Source organism: Macaca nemestrina, chromosome 1 (assembly GCF_043159975.1).
Source record: "Macaca nemestrina isolate mMacNem1 chromosome 1, mMacNem.hap1, whole genome shotgun sequence".
NCBI classification, from domain to species: Eukaryota; Metazoa; Chordata; class Mammalia; order Primates; family Cercopithecidae; genus Macaca; species Macaca nemestrina.
This window is the reverse complement of record NC_092125.1, coordinates 182,124,119-182,136,332: the sequence shown is the minus strand read 5'-3', so window position 1 is coordinate 182,136,332 and position 12,214 is coordinate 182,124,119. Positions and strand designations below refer to the sequence as shown.

At 42.3% G+C, this 12,214-nt stretch overlaps 1 pseudogene; it reads right to left on the bottom strand.

The window, feature by feature from the left end:
* Positions 1-6,507: 6,507 nt before the first annotated feature.
* LOC112429102 (U6 spliceosomal RNA) lies at positions 6,508-6,608 on the bottom strand (annotated as a pseudogene).
* Positions 6,609-12,214: the final 5,606 nt, after the last annotated feature.

The window sequence follows — 12,214 nt, the reverse complement described above, 5'->3', positions numbered from 1 at the left end:
AGTGCAGGGGAAAGAATTGGCTTTGAGAATACTGAAGAGGGCTGAGTATGTGGGCATGCATGCAGGTGGTTGGGTTATCTGCTGAGAAGGAGGAAAAAGGAGAGGATATGAAAAGCTTGAAAAAAGTTATGAAATAAGCATTTAGGAAAAGTGGATGCACTTGAAAATGTAGTATGATTCCCAGGTAGCACTAAAAGCCCACTTGAGGTCAGTGGCGATGAATTTTAAGAGTCCAGTTGACACAGTTGTGGGTTTTTCTTCATCCCCTTTCCCAAAGGCAGAGAGTAGGTAGAGTTAGATTGTTCAGGGTAGGGATCTTGTGAAGCAAAATGAGAATGCAAGAGGAGGCAAGAGAAAAGAGGACCTATCAAGGGAGTGATTTTAACATCAGACCTTGGAGTTTAGATGGGTAAAAAGGGAAGTGAGACACAAGATAGGTGAGGAACGGTGAAGAGACATTAGGATCACTGTATTGTAAGGCCCAGGGAGGGATCAGAGAAGTGTTGGAGTCAGGGCATTGGAAGGAGTGAGCTGAAAAAACAGGAGAGTTAGAAAGATAAGTAAGATTATTGGTAGATTATTAATCACTGGAAGCAACCTCCAAAAAAAAAATCACAGTATTAAGACCCAGTTCATGCCCTCTAAGTGCTCACTCTGTGATGGGAAAGACAAGACAGAATGAAATAAATATTAAAGAGAAGTACATGCTGCCGGGTGCAGTGGCTCACGCCTGTAATCCAATACTTTGGAAGGCTGAGGTGGACGGATTGCCTGAGCTCAGGAGTTCGAGACTAGCCTGGCAACATGGTGAAACCCCATCTCTACTAAAAAAAATTACAAAAAATTAGCTCGTCATGGTGGTGCATGCCTGTAGTCCCAGCTACTCCGGAGGCTGAGGCAGGAGAATCCCTTGAACCCAGGAGGCGGAGGTTGCGGTGAGTGGATATCACACCACTACACTCCAGCCTGGGCAACAGAGCGAGACTCTGTCTCAAGAAAAAAAGAAAAAGAAAAAGAAAAAAGAGGAAGTACATGAAATGGCTGTGGGAGCCAAAAGGAAGCTGTGAGTAAACATGAGGGTCAGATCAAGGAAAGCCTCCAAAGCAGGTGGCATTTGAATCAAGCCTCAAGATGGAGCAAATGCAGAACATGGCCTGAATAACTGTCCACAGTTATACCATTGCAGTGAGTGCTCAGAAAACAGAGGTTGGAGTGCAGGGTGGGAACTATGGCAGGACATGAGACTAGAAAATTATCTGGAACAGGCAAGGGATTTTGAATGTCAGGCTAATGCCTGGGCTTTTTCTTTCTTTCTTTCTTTCTTTCTTTCTTTCTTTCTTTCTTTCTTTCTTTCTTTCTTTCTTTCTTTCTTTCTTTCTTTCTTTCTTTTTATTTTTTATTTTTTTTTAATTTTTTAATTTTTTAATTTTTTTTTTTTTTTAGCAGAGGAATAGATAATAGTGAAGTTAGGGGTTAGAGGTTATTATTCTAAATAATTGATCTCATCTGGGCGCGGTGGCTCACACTTGTGATCCCAGCACTTTGGGAGGCCGAGGCAGGTGGATCATGAGGTCAGGGGTTTGAGACTAGCCTGACCGACATAGTGAAACTCCATCTCTACTAAAAATATAAAAAGTAGTGGGGAGTGGTGGCACATGCTGTAGTCCCAGCTACTCAGGAGGCTGAGGCACAAGAATCGCTTGAACCCAGGAGGAAGAGGTTGTAGTGAGCTGAGATTGTGCCACTACACTCCTGCCTGGGCGATAGAGGGACACTCCATCTCAAAAAAAATAAAATTGATCCCAGTTGTTTGTCATGTTATGAAGTCATACTGGTTTTTAAATTTTGAACAGTCTAGTATATTTTATTCTCCATCATGTCCCTAAGTCATATTAGGGAAGTTTTATGCTTTGGATTTTTTGATTGTCCTTTTAAGATCATCTCCCCTCTATGGCAATGATAATGTTGGTTCTTTCTAAATAATGTTCTGTCACATAGTCATTCTTTTTTTTTTTTTTCCAAATGGCCTTTAACTTCATCCCCTAATGTTGGTAGGAAAGTCTAAGATCCCTCAGCAATCTGAAGCTCCTCTCAGAAAGGGGTGAGAAGTAGGTCGGATAGGATCAGAACTATGCTGTCCAGGGCATTCAGACCCGTTGGGAAGTGAATAAGAATTAAAGGTGAACAGTCAGATCCTCCCAGGGAGAGGAAGCCACAAGAGACACAGCCTCACAACTGTGCTGTCACAGTGTTTTCAGAACTCAGTACCAGTACCAATGATGGGGCCAAGCTTTTTGCAAGTGACGTTTATTATGTCATTTGAAAATATCAGAATCTCTGTCTTCACAGGCTAACCAGACGAGTATTGAAAACATTAATTTCTCTACCATGTCATTGTGGCTTTGGGCAAGCCCCTTCCCTCCTCTGGACCCAGGGTCCTGCCTATAAAATGAAGGGGCTCTATTCATCCTCCTCTAGGATCCCTTTCAATTCTGACAGGCTCTAATTTTTCTGTTATCAGTTATTCTTTATTCACCTTACAATATGTGCCAGCTTTTTTCAAGATGTGAGACCCTCTCACCCTCTTACTCCTCTCCTCAACCCCCTGTTATGACTTGTTGGGCTTTTCTTGTTTAAAACATTTGGAAAAAGTGGTGTGTTCACAGTACCTTTATTTGCCCTAAGACATTTGAGAGAAAATCATGTGAAGGCCTTTGTTTTGTTCCAGCAACCGAAACAATAAAACCACCAGGATTGCCTGCAGCATCATTTTCTACTGCCCTCAAGTGGTCGTGGCCCAAATGTCTTTTCCTGGTTGCAGTTTAAGGAATAAAACGTGTTTTCAGAAGTGCTCTTGGGTCTCGTCAGAGTCACAAAGGGCCTGAGGTGGAAAGGCCCTTACAGGATGTCTGATCTAAGTCCCTCGTCTCGAAAGGGAGAGACTGAAGCCCATCTTGGTTCTCTGATCAGTGAACAAACCTAGTTTCTTCTATCTTTAAAGAGCTATTTTATGACCCTGACTCTATTTCTGGCTCCATTTCTCTGCTCCCATTCACAGCCAAATTTTCTAAAGAGTTATCTCCATACTGTTTCTATTTCCTCATCCATGCTGTATTATCATTACTTTTTATTTATTTTTTAAAAATAAAATAATAATCTCACTCTGTCACCCAGGCTGGAGTGCATCGGGCTGATCTTGGCTCATTTCAGCCTCTGCCTATGGGTTCAAGTGATTCTCCTGCCTCAGCCTCCCAAGTAGCTGGGACTACAGGAGGTCACCACCAAGCCCGGCTAATTTTTGTATTTTTATTAGAGACAGGGTTTCACCATGTTGGCCAGGCTGGTCTCGAACTCCTGACCTCAAATGTTAACCACCCCGCCACCGCCCTTGTCTCCCAAAGTGCTGGGATTACAGGCATGAACCACCGTGCCTGGCCTTACACTTTATTTTTTAACTTTTTACTTTGAAATAATCTCAAACTTGCAGAAGAGCTGCAGAAATATTACAAAGAATTCCCAGATGCCCCAGAAGTTCTCATGTGTGGGCATATGCCTACATGCATATACATGGATATGTATATTTTTTCCTGAGCCATTTATATTACAGTATTAAATATTTCATTGTGTATTTTCTGAGAACAAGGACATTCTCTTATATACCTACATACTCACTCAGTACAATGACCAAATCCAGAAATTTTAAATTGACATAGTGCTTATATACAGTCCATATTCAACTTTCACTAATTGGCCTGATAATGTCCTATAATATACAACAGTATTTTCCCCCACCCAGGTTCTGATCCAGCGCCTGATACAGGTAATGCATTATACTTAACTGTCATCCCTTTTTTAAAGGTTTTTTTTCATAATTATTATTTTTTAGAAACAGGATCACTCTCTGCCACCCAGGCTGGAGGGCAGTGATTCAATCACAGCTCACTTACAACCTTGAATTCCTGGGCTCAAGCGATCCTCCCACCCCTGCTTCCAGACTAGCTAACTAGTACCACAGGCATGCACCACTATGCCCGGCTAATTTTTTTAAAAATTATTATTGTAGAGGCGGGGTCTCGTTATGTTGCCCAGACTGGTCTGTAATTCCTAGCCTCAAAGCGATCCCCCTGTCTCTGCATCCCAAAGTGCTGGAATTTCAGGTGTGAGCCACCACACCCAGCCTGTTATAACTCTTCAGTCTCCTTTAATCTAGAATAGTTCCCCAGTCTATCACTATTATTCAAGATATTCACATTTTTAAAGAGTACTGGCCAGGTGTTCTGTAGTGTCTCCCCGTTTGGCTTTGACTCATGTTTTCTCGTGAAGGGATTTACATTTTTTTCCAGGCAGAAACACTAGTGATGTGATGCTGTGTCCTTCTCAGTGCATCATATGGGGAGAAACATGGTGTCACTTGGTCCCATTATTGATGGTGTTCACTTTGATCAGTGGATTAAGGTGGTATCTACCAGATTTCTTCACTGTAGAGTATTTTTTCCTATGTAAGTAATGGTAATCTGTAGAGAGGGACTTTGAAACTATGTAAATATCCTATTCCTCTTCAAACTTTTACCCAGTGGTTTCAACACTCATTGATAATTCTTGTCTTAATCAATTACTGTGATAGTTGCAAACTGGTGATTTTCTACTTCTATCATTCCATCTACATTTTTTAGTTGGCATTCTACTATAAGCAAGAATGTTTCCTTCTCTCTAATTATTATCATGAGTATAAACTAATGTATTCTTAGTTTATTTAATGAGTTATAAACCATTACCCTTATTATTTTTTAAATGTTCAACTTGTCCCAGGTTTGGCCAATGAGAGCCTCTTCAAACCAGCTCCTGTGTCCTTTTGACATGTCTTCATCATTTTTTTTTTAACACCTCCTTGCTTTCTGGTATAATAAGATGTTCCAGGCTTATCTTCTACTTTCACTGCCTAGTCTGAAAATCAGCCATTTCTCCAAAGAGCTACTCTTTAGTGGGGAATGGTATTTAGAAACAAAGATCTGGGCATCAGATATGCTCATTCCTACTGGAGTGTAATTGCTTCTAGGCCATTTTGGTAAACAGAGCCAAAGGGGAAAAATAACAACCTAATTTTGTTTAATTATTATTATAACTATTTTTAACAGAGACAGGGTCTCACTCTGTTGCCCAGGCTGGAGTGCAGTCATGCTATCATAGCTCACTGCAGATTTGAACTCCTGGGCTCAAGTGATCCTTATGCCTCAGCCTCTGGAATAGGCTAGGACTACAGGCCACTGTGCTCAGCTAGTATTTTTAAATTCTTTATAGAGAGGGGGTCTCACTATGTTACCCAGGCTGGTCTTGATCTCCTGGCCTCAAGTGATCCTCCTACCTTGGCCTCCCAAAGTGCTGGGATTACAAGCTTGAGCCACTGCGACCAACCCTGTTCAACCATTTTAAATTAAGAATTCGTTACTGGGCCGGGCGCAGTGGCTCAACCCTGTAATCCCAGCACTTTGGGAGGCTGAGACGGGCGGATCATGAGGTCAGGAGATCGAGACCATCCTGGCTAACATGGTGAAACCCTGTCTCTACTAAAAAATACAAAAAACTAGCTGGGCGAGGTGGCGGGCACCTGTAGTCCCAGCTACTCGGGAGGCTGAAGCAGGAGAATGTCATAAACCCGGGAGGCGGAGCTTGCAGTGAGCTGAGATCCGGCCACTGCACTCCAGCCTGGGCGACAGAGCGAGACTCCGTCTCAAAAAAAAAAAAAAAAGAATTCGTTACTGATACTTTAATTCCAATATAACACCACAAGATTCTTTCTCCTATTCCTTATTTGCATCTCCCTTTTCCCACAGTAAGAACTCAGGCTCTCAACAACATCAATGTCTTTATTCATTTGTTTAAAATTATGATATAGGCAGGGCATGGTGGCTCATGCCTGTAATCCCAGCACTTTGGGAGGCCAAGGCTGGCAAATTGCTTGAGGTCAGGAGTTCAAGACCACCTGGCCAACATGGTGAAACCCCATCTCTACTAAAAAATACAAAAATTAGCCGGGCATGGTGGTGCATGCCTGTAATCCCAGTTACTAGGAAGGCTGAGGCAGGAGAATCACTTGAACCCAGGAGGCAGAGGTTGCAGCGAGCCAAGATCGCACCACTGCACTCCAGCCTAGGTAACAGAGCACGACCCCATCTCAAAAACAAACAAATAAATAAATAAATAAGATATACACAGAATAGAATCGCTACATCCATTCTGCTAATAAAACAATCTACTAAATGGTTCAAGATTTGTTTGCAGTTTTGTTTTGTTTTTTGACAAAAGGTGTATATTCAAGTACTAGGTTCAAAAGTATTTGGATTAGTTTTTTTTTTTCCTTCAGAGTGATTATATTATTTATTTAAATATAGTTTGGTTCACTTGTTTCTGTTTATATTCAGTTTTAGGATCCCTTCCATTCTTGTTCGTTTAATTCTGTTTTTAAATATGTAAAGGTAAACATTGTCACAAAATTAAAATCCATACAAAAAGCATATAGAATGCTTCACAGATGTGTCATCCTTATGTAGGAGTCAAGCCAATTTTCTCTGTATTCCATGTTTTTGTAAATATGCTGTCAAAGCAAGCATACCTCTAATTCATTCTTCAACTTATTTAATTCTTACTTAGACCACCCACTTCACTGACCCTACTCCTGCCAAGATCATCAGTGAGCAATATTTTCCTTAGTCTTATTTGACCTTTCCACTCAACTGACCGCTCCAATTTTCTTGAAACCCTCTCCTCTCTTGGTTTTTGTGATACCACATTCTTCTGGTTTACTCTCTCTTCTCAGGTCTTTCCTCACTCTCCTTGTCTATTCCACCATCCTAAAATCCTCCAGACTCTTCTTAGCTCTCTTCACTTCTCTCTGCAGACTCTCTTCCTAGATGATCTCAACTATTTCTGTGTCTTCAAATGCTGATCATGCTAATGACTTCCAAATTTATATCTTTATCCCAGACCTCTCTTCTGGTCTCCAAAATGTATAACCCACTGTCTAATAGACGTCCACTTGGATGTCTTAAGACATCTCAGGTTTAACATGTCTAAAATAGAACTCCTAATTTCCCTGCCAAACCTACTTCGCCTTGGCTCCTAATATCTGCAAATGTCCCGTCCATCCCCCTGGTTAATCTAGCCAGAAACCTAGAAGTTATTCTTGATTCTTCCATGTACCTCAACTCCCATGTCTAATCCATCTGCAAAATATGAAAATTTTACCTCCAAAATTATGTCAAATTAGTCAATTTCTCTCTGTGTCTACCACCATCACTTCACTCATCATCTCTTACCCAGGCTACTCGTAAGCCTCATAACTGGCCTCCCCTCACCTTTTCTTTACCCTCTTCCTTTTATGCCCCCACATTCATTCTCCATACACCAGCTACAATGACTTTTCTAAAAACAAAATAATAATACGAGCTTACATTTGTTAGCGTCTATTATGTGCCAGGAACTGTTTTACGTATATCTAATCTATACAACAACTCCATGAAGTAAAACCCAAATCTACCTCAATTTTATAGATAAGGAAACTAGGGCACAGAGAGATTAAGAAATTTGCCCCAGGTCACAAGGGCTTGGGCACACAGCCAGTAAATGGTAGAACTTAGGTTTGAACCAGGTTGACTTCTTAGCCTTCAAGCTTATCTGCCACACTATGCTAGATAATGTCACTACCTAGCATCAAATATTTGATGACTTCTCACTACACTGGAACTAAATTCCCAACTCCTTACCAAGGCCTGCAGAGGTCTGTGTGACATGTCGTCTTCCTACAACTCCAAATTCATCTCATGCTTCCCTTTCTTTTCCTTTGCTCCATCCACATGGCTTTCACACCCCAACCCCCATCATCTTCCTTGAACATGATAAACTCTTTCCTGCCAGCATCTTCTATCTCAAGTATTTAAACATCTTCTATCTCAAGTATTCTTCTTTTTTTCTTTTAAATTCCCTATTCTGAGAAACATCAAATACTCTTTTCTCTGATCTTCACACAGCTGGATCCTTCTCATTCTTCAGGTCTCATTTTAATTTTCATTTAATTAAAAAAAAATTTTTTTTAAAGCTAGACACCATTAATTAGAATCATGCTATTTCTTAAGGAGGTCCCTCCCTGATATGTTCCATCTTGGCCCCATATTTGTTTTCTTCTTAGCCTTGAAACAATATGTTAGCTGATTAAAGTGCCTATAATCCCAGCACTTTAGGAGGCCAAGGTGGGCGGATCACAAGGTCAAGAGAGCAAGACCATCCTGGCCAACATTGTGAAACCCCTTCTCTACTTAAAAAAAAAAAAAAAAAAAATTAGCTCGCGTGGTGGTGCATGCCTGTAGTCCCAGCTATTCAGCAGGCTGAGGCAGGAGAATCGCTTGAACCCAGGAGGCGGAGGTTGCAGTGAGCCAAGATAGCACCACTGCACTCCAGTCTGGTGACAGAACAAGACTGTCTCAAAACAAAAAAAAAATTTTGTTGGCCAGGTGTGGTGGCTCATGCCTGTAATCCAGCACTTTGGGAGGTCGAGGTGGGCAAATCACTTGAGGTCAGGAATTCCAGACTAGCCTGGCCAACATGGTGAAACCCCGTCTCTACTAAAAATACAAAAATTAGCCAGGTTTGGTGGCGGGCGTCTGTAATCCCAGCTACTTGGAAGGCTGAGGCAGGAGAATTGCTTGAACCCGGGAGGCGGAAGCTGCAGTGAGCCAAGATAGTGCCACTGCACTCCAGTGTAGGCAACAGAATGAGACTCCATCTCAAAAAAAATACAAAAAAAATTTACCCAGGCATGGTGGCATGCACCTGCAATCCCAGCTACTCAGGAGGCTGAGGCAGGAGAATTGCTTGAACCTGAGAGGCAGAGGTTGCAGTGAGCTGAGATCATGCTATTGTACTCCAGCCCGGGCAACAAAGTGAGACTCTGTCTCAAAAAAAAAAAAATTATAATTATTTATTTGTTTGTTTGCTTGTTTGTCTCTCTTCCCCACTAAAATTAAGTGCTGTGAAGGCAGAGGCTGTGTCTTAGTCACTTTCATTATGTTCAGAGACAAACAGTTTCCAGTTCATAGAAGGAACTGTAGAAATATCTGTTGTCTATCCATATATTATCTTTTCTACTTTATAGATCTGTTCATTCATAATTTCTTCTTCTTTATCACTTTGGCTTGTCATCATCCACACTCCTCCTCCCACACATACCCCTACTCAACCTCATGGCCTCTCTCTTTACATCCTGTTAGTCATAGTTTTTATTGCTGCTAATTGCCTCAATCACCTCATGCTGCCTGATTCAAATTCCTGAGAGAGAAATATTGATTTGTCCAACTCCTATTTTGGGAGCCAAGACACATTTGTAGGTCATTGGCAAGCCCATGGGTTGCTTGGCTTTGGGTCATATTCCCAGTCCTAGTCCAGACAGCTGTGTTAGAGAAGGGTGTGGGTGGGGACGGTCAGCACAGTGCTGTCTTTCTGCAAGGATGAGGATGCAGCAGGCTTGGTGACTGATATTTGAGCACAAGTTGTTGCAGCAGAAGCAACAAATAGTTAACCAGGCCTCACTTAGGCTGGGCTCTCTGGGAGGAAGGTCTTCCCAGTAGCTGCTCTCTGGGAGGAAGGTCTCAGGTTATGGTTGAGTCCAGTTTACTCTCCCTCTGGGGAGAATAGTAAACACAAATTGAAACCACTCACATTTACACAGAATTTTTTTTTTTCTTAAGACAGGATCTGGCTCTGTCACCCAGGCTGAAGTGCAGTGGCACGATCTCAGGTCACTGCAACCTCCATCTCCCAGGCTCAAGACATCTTCCCACCTCAGCCTCTTGAGTATCTGGGACTACAGGCATGTGCCACCAGGCCAAGCTAGTTTTTGAATTTTTAGTAGAGATGGGGTTTCACCATGTTGCCCAGGCTGGTCTTGAACTCCTGGGCTCAAAGCAGTCCATCCACCTTGGCCTCCCAAAGTGCTGGGATTACAGGCTTAAACCACTGCACCTGGCACATACAACCTTTCTAAAATTGCAAAAAGAGCATTTTTATCCCTCTGCATTTATACCTTCAGTGAGGTAAAGAATAGTTTCCATTTAACAAATAATAAAACTGAGGCTGGGAAGGTAAAGTGCTATGCCTAAGGTCCCACACACACTAAATAAGAGTCATCATTACATCCCAGATCTCTAGACTCCCACTCAAGGTCTCCTTTCACTATACATATCTTGTTGCCCTCATTTCCTTCCTGGGACTTTAATCTTGAATCACAGCCCAAGGATTTTTAAGGGCAACCATTTGAATGGCCAGCGAAAAGTTCTAAAACAGCTTGATGATAATTGAAGTTTCCTATAAGGCAGCACTCTATAGGTAGGTTCTATGGGCTCTGGGCTCCCAGTATAATTATCAAGTATCAAGAATTTATGGAGTAATTACCATGTGCCAGGCACTCTACTTTACGTATACTCTCTCAATCCAGCCTCACAACATGCATGTAAGGTATATGTTATTATAATTCCCACTTTACAGATGAGGACACTGAAACTTAAGAAAGTAGGTCACTGGACCAAAGTTCAAAATCTAGTAAATGCAGTGCTGGAATCCTAACTCAGGTCTGTCTGACTCCAAAGCCCACCTCCCTTTTCATGATCAGCTTGATTTTGTCACTTGATTTATGTGAACTTCCATTTCCTTATCAGTAAAATGGGGATATCAGGGCCTAATTCATGGGACTATTGTAGGTTTACGCACAATCACCTAGAGGGAGAACCTATTTCAGTAAACAGAGCAGATACACACTATCTTTCAGTTTAGTCGGAAACGAAATCCTTCATGTGAGAAAAGAAGCAGAATTATCAACTCCAATTGCCTATAGGAAACAGGATTTTTCTTGTGAGACTGTAATCCTGGGGCAAGGATTCCTGGTCCAAATACTGAAAACATAAGGCCTGGAGAGAAATAATAGTTTTTCCAAGGAAACAGGTCTATTTCGTGTACCTCAGAGATGAGAAAGAACCTGCATTTAAACTAGTCATAATGCATCAGAATGGAAATTAGTAAATGCTCAATAAAGAGATTTGAATTTGGCCGGGCGCGGTGGCTCACGCCTGTAATCCCTGCACTTTGGGAGGCTGAGGCGGGCAGATCACGAGGTCAGGAGATCGAGACCATCCTGGCTAACACGGTGAAACCCCGTCTCTACTAAAATACAAAAAATTAGCCGGGCACGGTGGCGGGCGCCTGTAGTCCCAGCTACTCGGGAGGCTGAGGCAGGAGAATGGCACGAACCCGGGAGGCGGAGCTTGCAGTGAGCCGAGATGGTGCCACTGCACTCCAGCCTGGGCGACAGAGTGAAGACTCCGCCTCAAAAAAAAAAAAAAAAAAAGAGATTTGAATTTGTGTCTGATAAACTTGAGATCTTCTCCTAGGCCAAGGTCTTTTACATATAATCTTGTTAATCCTACCACAACTCTAAGAGGCAGGTCTTCTTACAACCTCCATTTTTCAGGCAAGGACTATGAGGCTCAGAGAGGTTTTTGTTTTGTTTTGTTTTTTTGAGACTGAGTCTCACTGTGGTCCCCAGGCTGGAGTGCAGTGGCACAATCTCAGCTCACTGCAACCTCCGCCTCCCAGGTTCAATCGATTCTCCTGCCTCAGCCTCCCGGGTAGCTGGAACTACAGGTGCCCACTACCACGCTTGGCAAATTTTTTGTATTTTTAGTAGAGATGGGGTTTCACCGTGTTAGCCAGGATGGTCTCGATCTCCTGACCTCGTGATCTGCCCGTCTCTGCCTCCCAAAGTGCTGGGATTACAGGCGTGAGCCACTGCGCCCAGCCTCAACTTTGAGGCTCAGAGAGTTTAAGTGACCTGACAAAAGTCACACATCTAACTCAAAGCAGAGAAGACACTGGAGCAAAGCTTTCAGCTGTGTTGCAGTCTGGCCAGTCTACTAGTAAGTTATGCTGCCTCAGGACTGTAGACATCTTTGGATGGAAACTGACTCCTAGGTCAAACATAGTGCTGACTTCTTGCCTATTCATTATTCTCAATAAATGAAAATCAATCCTACGTGCATCAGCACACTTTAGGGAGAATACTGGCTAGGACAAAACTTCCCTTGCAGCATTATAGATAAATACCAACACCTAAACAAATGTCAGTAATATCATGTGATGAATGCAAGAGTGAGAATAATGACTAAACTTTGCA